Below are 7,696 nucleotides of genomic sequence, written 5' to 3'. Positions count from 1 at the left end.
TTCAGACACACTTGATGATTCAATCTCTCTAAGCAGAGAAGCTCCTGTATCCAGGGAAACCAGTCTGGGTGGCCAGGACCTAAAGTTAAGACAGGAGGGGCCCTGCTATCTGGGATGTAAGGAAGCAATCTGCTAGCCTTCTCTTTTAGTCAAGGCTTCTTTTTGTCTGTGATGCCTCCTGACCAATCTGGAAACACACCTATGCCCTTAGTCATGTTTGTTATCTATCACCTTACTGTCTGTAGCCACAATCCACCCATGGAGATGACAGTCACAATCAAAAGCAAACTTTTTCAGATCTGCACTGGTGTCCATGGTTCCACATGCCAGCAAGGAAACTACAGAAGGAACAGCAGTTATCTCTTGAATCACAGTGAGAAACTTCTGTGATCTTCACTTAGCAGCTGCTTTCTCAGAGTTACTGAGCCAAAAAGACTGGCCCATGTTTAATATAGTGTGAGAATTTAAGTTCCAGAATCAGAATGACTGGTTTGAAATCTTGACTTTGCCATTTGTCACCTGTCAAGATCTTAGTGAATTACTTAACCATGTTGAGGCTCTGTAACCTTATCCAATAAATAAGGGTAACTATAGAGGCTAATTTAGAAATGTTGGGTGGATTAAATAAGAAAATGTATCTAAAGGGTTTATTATGGTGTGGGAATAAAATAATAACTACTTAGTAATGACACCTGCTAGTATTTTTGTGATGTGCTCACCCCTTCTCTTCTTTGACTTCTGAGTATACAAAAAATGTACATGTACGGAGCTAAATGTATTGGAGAATATGTTTTATGACAAAGGCTAAATTATATTTTCATGATATTATGCAAATCTTAGGTGTGAGATTTGCACTGTCTGCTGTGTCTACAGAAACAAAAGAGCAAGATAATGGAGTCTTTGAACAAATTTCAAGTCTGTTCACATGGTCCTAGGATGAGGCTGTGGACTTGACTCTCTCACTTAGCCTTGGCAGTAGATAGGGAGATAAATGCTCTGTCCTTTCTGCTTAGTTCTTACCTAGTCTTGATTGCCCAGCTCATAACTTGGGTAAGAGTCTTTACCAGTTCTTGATTGAGAGAAGAATGAAAAGAGCATATGACTCCATCTTGGAAAGGAAATGTCCTGATTCCTATTAATCCATGCAGCAAGAAGAGCAAGAAGAATGAGGGAGAGGAAGGTAGTGTGTTTTAAATGATACTTGATGTCTAATAAAGTGAACCCTCTATAATTCTAATAAGTCATGACCCAGTGGGTGTCAGTTTCTGAAACATCCACTCCTTTATAAAGGTGATGATAAAAAGCTCCCTTCCCAATGTTCTCTGCATAGGGAATGAATATTTCCTTTCTTAGATAAACCAAGACAGCTTCTTAAATGAATAGACATAAGCCTCTTCTTTCCTCTAATCACACATAGATGGATGGATAAGTAGATTATTGTAATTATCATCATCTCATCATTATAGTTATTACAATTTTAATTACTTACCTGATTAACTGCAATTCTTACTTTGATCGTTCATTCCAGAACAATTCTGAAAAAAAAAAACAACAACACAGAATTTCATCTATCACTGCAAAATAATGACAAAAATTAAAGTCATTGGTGGCCAGAGTTCCTTCCTCCATTTTCTATGAAACATTCCATGATTGCCATCAACATGGACTTTGCAGACACAATGTGATCCTGTCAACCATCTGTCACTCTGCTTGTGCCCTCAATCAGGGCAAGTCTACCAAGCTTTGCTCTTACAAACCATTCATTTTCCTTTTCATTACTGCCACTATAAAGTTGTTGACCTAAAACAAATAGACTGCCAGTTATTTCTCTAGCAAAAATGGGTTTATTCAGGATCAGTAGAGAGTTGCAATTCAGGGTCTGCAACCATGATGAGCCATGTGCAACTTCCCAGCACAGCAAGGGAAGGAAAACTCTCTTATAGTGGAGAAAAGGAAGTTGGGGGAGGGGGGGGGCTACTGTAAAAAAGGAGTCTATACCTTTTCATTGGCTGGGTTGTTTCCAGGAAAAAGAGGAGTCTTTCTTCTTCCCGTTGGATTATGTTATCTTTGCAGGGCATAAGAGTTCCCCCTTCTGGTCTGCTGACCCTATTTAATTGAGGTTTATTATTTTTTTATAAACACACATTTGAAATATAAACAAGGTTTTATTATCTAGAAAAAGGAAATTCTGCTAGAAATTGAAAGATGGCATAAATTGTAAAGTAAATGCTTATTTTATATTGAGCCCTCTGTTTAAAAGTATGTCAATTAAAATATCACTCAACATCTAATCACATCAACTGTGAGATTAAAATAAAGGTTTTAATGTAAGTCCATGTTTGAATTACTGAAATGCAATACATCATATATAGTATATAATATGTATGGTTATATCTGGCTGTGCATATCATTATTACTATCTGAATATAAATTAATGATATTAGTCCTCATCTACTTAAGTAATACAAATGCTAATTGAGCATACACTCTTCACCAGCTACATTTTTCAGAATGAATAGAAACTTGTCCACATAAATTATCTTTGTAGGAATCACTCTCCCTATTTGGGGAGATATTTCAATAAAACAACAGTCTGAAGAAAATCAAGAACGTTTGGTTGGTGACATTACAATAGTTCATGCAGTGCAGGAGCTTTGGAAACAAGCAAGAAAATAAAAGAGGTAAAGCAGGTGATGAGATAAAGCACCATTTCTTCCAACAATAAGGTATCCTGAATTTCAGTACTTGGTTATACAATGCACTGACCTTAAAAGCAGCAACTATTCTGCTACTATGTTAGTTACAGACATTTTCTGTGCCCTGTTTTGTTCTGCTGTTTTGGTGAAAGAAGGTGAAATATTTATTTTATTACTAGAAGGTAGAATGGTCTGTTAATCCCTGAAATTTGCCTTGTTTAGTAAAATTAAAAAGTTATATTTTTATTTAAAATATTAACTAAGCCAAATTTTACTGTTTTATGTGTTCATTAAAAAAATAAGTTACTGATTGAAACATGCATTTATAAATTATAAAGCAGTAAGTAAAGTTTGTTCTAATTAAAAAATATACAATATGTTTAATAGTATGGGTTCTACTATTTAAATAATGCTCATGGTGAAATGAAGAATCAAGAAATCAACTAATGAATGTGGTGAAGGGTGTGGTTAATGGATTTTACAAATTTCTCGGTCTTGAACTCATTTAAGAATGAAATTTCAACATTTTTATACCCAGGGCCAGAGACTTGTGAAGTCCTTAATTAATTTGCTTTTTCAACAGCTTTTTTTTTTTTTAAGCTCTATGATGATCTAGATGGTTACTTTTCTTCTAAAATCTTGAGGAATCCATAGAACCTCTGCTAACTTTCTATGAGGAAAAGGATAAAGCTAGCTGAAAAAAAAAAAAAAAAAAAACCTGATTTTTATTCCCTATATATTTGAATTATTTATTGTCAGCATGGTTTTCCACTACATTTTGACCATGTACAATATATAAACATTTCTGCCTTTGATAAGCTGACTTACCAAACTAAAATTCTATCTAGCATCATATTTGTTCTGAACATCTTTTGTGTATACATTTATATTTTATGGTAAACTCAGTATAAAACTTTTTAATTAAACAATTTGAACACATGCATGTGTATATATCAAACAATTTTCAGATTTTTGCATTTGACAGTGAAAACTGAATGCTATTTTTGGAGAGCTCCATGACAAATGAGCTCTTAATTGTGCTATGTTCCATGAATTCTGGACTCCATTTAGATGGTACCCAGATCTCTTTAAGTAAACTCAAATGAAAAAACAGAAAGAATTAAGCAATTAATAGCCTGGTTATAAAAAGATTGTCTGATTTAACATTAATTGTAGTTAACATTATTAATAGTTTATTTATAAAATTTAATACTTAAAATGGCTATAAATTAGCTGTCCATTTCCCTCTTTTTAAATATGAGGGAACTGAACCATATAGGTAGAGAGTATTAGAGACTATGTGTTAAACCTATGTATTTTAGATCTAAAGACTACATTCTTCACTATGACAATGTGTTGATTTAATATGCTTAGAAAGCATATGCATAATAATTCACCTCTCTGTATTATTTGCCCATGACCACTCTATAGGTACCCTTCAAACAGCTTATACGTATAACAGTGTTTATTTAACTGTACTTAAAGTGCATTCAATTAAATTACGACAACACTGAGAAAATACATTTGGCTCACAATTTCAAATTATACTCAAAAGAAAGATATGTTACATGTTTTTCTCCCTCAAATATGATATCTTAATTTTCCTTTATCAGAATAATTTTCTTCTTATAACCAGTGTGCTTTGAGATGGCTATCTGGTTTGTAGCTAACGTATCTTGTTCATAGATAATTACTGTGTGGTAGGATAACATTCAGGATTTGTTTTTTAAGGCAAGAGTAATTAAGTAAGTCACAAATCTTATAACTTAAATTACCATTTAAACATAATGTTATAACAATAAAATATATTTTAAAAAGTGAAAACAAATAAAAATTATTTTGTTTATAATTCTATTAGCATACGATAATGACATTTTTTAATTTTCCATTTTGTTTTCTAAATTTTATTAATTATAAAAATGTTATTCTTTTATGTCATTGCAAAAGTGTCTTTCATATTGCTTACATGTAAATGTTCAGTCATGTCACTATATGTAAGTAGGAATTTTCAGCAGTTACTACACGCCTAGGATTTCTAGGCATCTTCATGTACTCAGCTATCCTGGCTTCCCGTTTTGCAGTGTGTTCTAATAGTAATGTTGATGGTTCAGAGGTGAAACTGATTTAATCCAAAATGTCAATATTACTATTTAAGATTAGCTTTTTATACAGAATTGGTATGTTTAATGCTACCCACCAATAATAGTTTGTTTCTTTGTACTGTCAGGACCCAATGTAGTATGATTTGTTTGAGAAAAGAGGTTATTATCTTACTTGCATTTATTTCAACTGCTCCATGCTTCAAAATCTAATCATTTTTCACACTTACTCAAAAAAAATTTTTTTTAATCCTAAACACTTCATATATCTATACAAACAAAGAGGAAAAGAAAATAAATCATTAGTAAGCAAGCGCAAAATAATCTATCACATACTAGAAATTCCAAGGACTATTCTCCAAAATATAGTATTAATAAATCTAGGGCCGGGCACTGTTGTGGTGCAGGGGCCACTCATTACTGCTACCGCCATCTCTGCCACCTCATGGCGGCCATCGGGGTTCACCTAGGCTGCACAACAGCCTGTGCAGCCATCTATAAGGGTGGCCGGGCTGATGTGGTTGCCAATGATGCAGGTGACAGAGTTACTCCAGCTGTTTTTGCTTACTCAGAAAATGAAGAGGTTGTTGGATTGGCAGCAAAACAAAGTAGAATAAGGAATATTTCAAATACAGCAATGAAAGTAAAGCAGATCCTTGGCAGAAGCCAGAAATGCAGTCCTTGGACCTGGCTTTTCAGCAATTAGCCCTGAGAGGGAAGAATCGTCTGGCTCCTGGAGATAGACCAGAGCACACAGAGCCTCCCCACAACTTCAGATCAGCACCTTGCTGCCAGGAGCCTCCTCCAGCTAGCCTTCCTTCGCAGTCCGCTATGGCCACTTCCAATAGCAGTGCGGTCATCCGGTGGTCCAGACAGGAGACACAGACGCTTCTCTCCATACTAGGCAAGGCACAGTATATTCAGTGCCTCCAGACCATACATCACAATGCAGACATCTACCAGGCTGTGTCTAAGCAGATGCAGCAGGAAGGCTTCTGCTGCACTGAGCATCAGTGCCGCTCCAAGTTCAAAGTCCTGAAGGCATTATATTTAAAGGTCTATGTGGCCCACGCCACAAGTATGGGTGATCCACCACACTGTCCCTTTTATAGATACGTTGGATCACCTTCTCGGAAATCAGATAGTGACTGACACAGAAAACTTAATGGAGGAGGCTGCTTGGGCCCAGCACTGTGATCAGAACTTGGTGGCCTCTGCCATCCCAGGGGAAGAGGGAACCAGCATTCTGGGAACAAAAAGGACTCAGGCAGCAAATCATCAGCCTATCTTGAAAACAGTTAAGGAATCAGATGAGGATTGTCAACTGAGGATCAGTGACCAGATGAGAGAAACCAGTGACCTTGAGGACTCCTGGGATGAATCCTTGGGTGCAGGGTGCTCTCAAGGAATCCCCAGCTAGAGTAGCTCCCACCACCTTTTCAGTGGTGCAGCTGCTCCCTGTCAGAGCAGCCCCATGACCAGACTGGGAGTGTCTGGTGAGCCCAGCCCCTGCACAAGCTCCGGCCGAAACATTCCCGGGGTGGCCTCGGCATGGCGGCCTCCAGTCTCCTCCTCCAGAGTTCCTTTTGTTTCTGGTGGGGGTGGGTCTTTGACCAGTGAGCCCCCTCCCAGGTGGGCAAGGTGAAGAAGGTGGTCAGTGGCCAGGACTATTGCAGCCAAGTTGGCAGAAAACAGGAGATTGGCACGAGAACTTTCAAAGTGGGAGGAAGAAAAATTGGACCGGCTGATTGCCATTGGCGAGGAGGCCAGTGCTCAGCAGGACCCTGCCAATGAGCTGTGCAGGGATGCTGCGGTCGCGGTTAGACACTCGGCCACAGCGGTAGAAGAGGCAACCGGTGCTTTTCAGATAGGGCTTGAAAAGTTTCTTCAGAGGTTAATTTCAAACACCAAAAGTTAGTTGATCACACAAGGCTGTATTTCCTTCTCTGGCAGGGCTCCTTCTGAGGTCCTTCTGAGGCCCGGGTCCAACAGCTGCTTTCTGGTACCCTGGCTCCTTTCTCGTGTCTTCAGAAAAAAAAAAAAACAGTGGATGGACCATTAAGGTGCAGACAGGTAGGAATATACTTGCTTCTCCCAAGAGTCTCTACTAGTTGAAAGGCCTTTCAGAAACATGAGTGGTGGCCTGGTGCAATGGAAGTAGCCAAATCCAGAGAGCTAGTTAGCCCTGGCTTCATCACTGATGCGCGACAATTTTGTTTACCTCTCAACACCAGTTTCCTCGGCTGTTAAAAGGGGGCAACCTGCCTACCTCACAGGGTTGTTGCGAGGATCAGATGGCTTAAATAGATGTGAAAGGATTTAAAAGTTTAAAAGCACTATACACATGGAAGTTATTAAAGCATATGACCCTGGCCGAGATCAGGCTAGGGTGAGGCACAAGATATAGGGTGAGCTGACAAGATACAGAATTAAGGTTGTATACCAAGACCTCATTGCTTGAATCTACTAGTTTACCTTGACTGCTTCCTGGAGTTTACAATCTTCATTTCTTTAAATCTCTCTTTAGCTCATTAGGCTAATATAGACACAACATGTATTAGTACATTTATCTCTTATATTTTCACTGCTTTGTCTGTGACATGCTCACTAGCAAACACTCAATAGTCAAACCATATTCCCCTCCATTTTACTAGTCCTTAGTCTCTTAACACTATGGATATAATTCAGAACTGACAGGGAGCCATAGTCGTGTGTTTGGTTCATGTTAATCTTTGATATAATAAGAAATTGGCTGTCTTATAAAATATTACATGTTAGTAAATTCTTTGCATTCCATATTTTTTAGATTCCTTGATTATGCATAATTATATATCTTTAGTTTTGGTTTACCATTTTGACATCGTGGAAACAATTTGGATTATATAAGTTTCCCAAATGCTT

The 7,696-nt window shown here is 37.6% G+C and overlaps 1 pseudogene across 1 annotated transcript; it reads left to right on the top strand.

The window, feature by feature from the left end:
- The first annotated feature begins 5,467 nt into the window (after positions 1 to 5,467).
- On the top strand, positions 5,468 to 6,713 carry LOC309835817 (myb/SANT-like DNA-binding domain-containing protein 7; annotated as a pseudogene). The gene has a single exon. The product of its transcript is annotated as a myb/SANT-like DNA-binding domain-containing protein 7 (transcript).
- The last annotated feature ends 983 nt before the right edge of the window (positions 6,714 to 7,696 follow it).

The sequence above is a fragment of the Grampus griseus genome, assembly GCF_964374135.1.
Source record: "Grampus griseus genome assembly, chromosome: 18".
In the NCBI taxonomy this organism is placed as follows: domain Eukaryota; kingdom Metazoa; phylum Chordata; class Mammalia; order Artiodactyla; family Delphinidae; genus Grampus; species Grampus griseus.
This window is presented reverse-complemented; position numbering and strand designations above follow the sequence as displayed.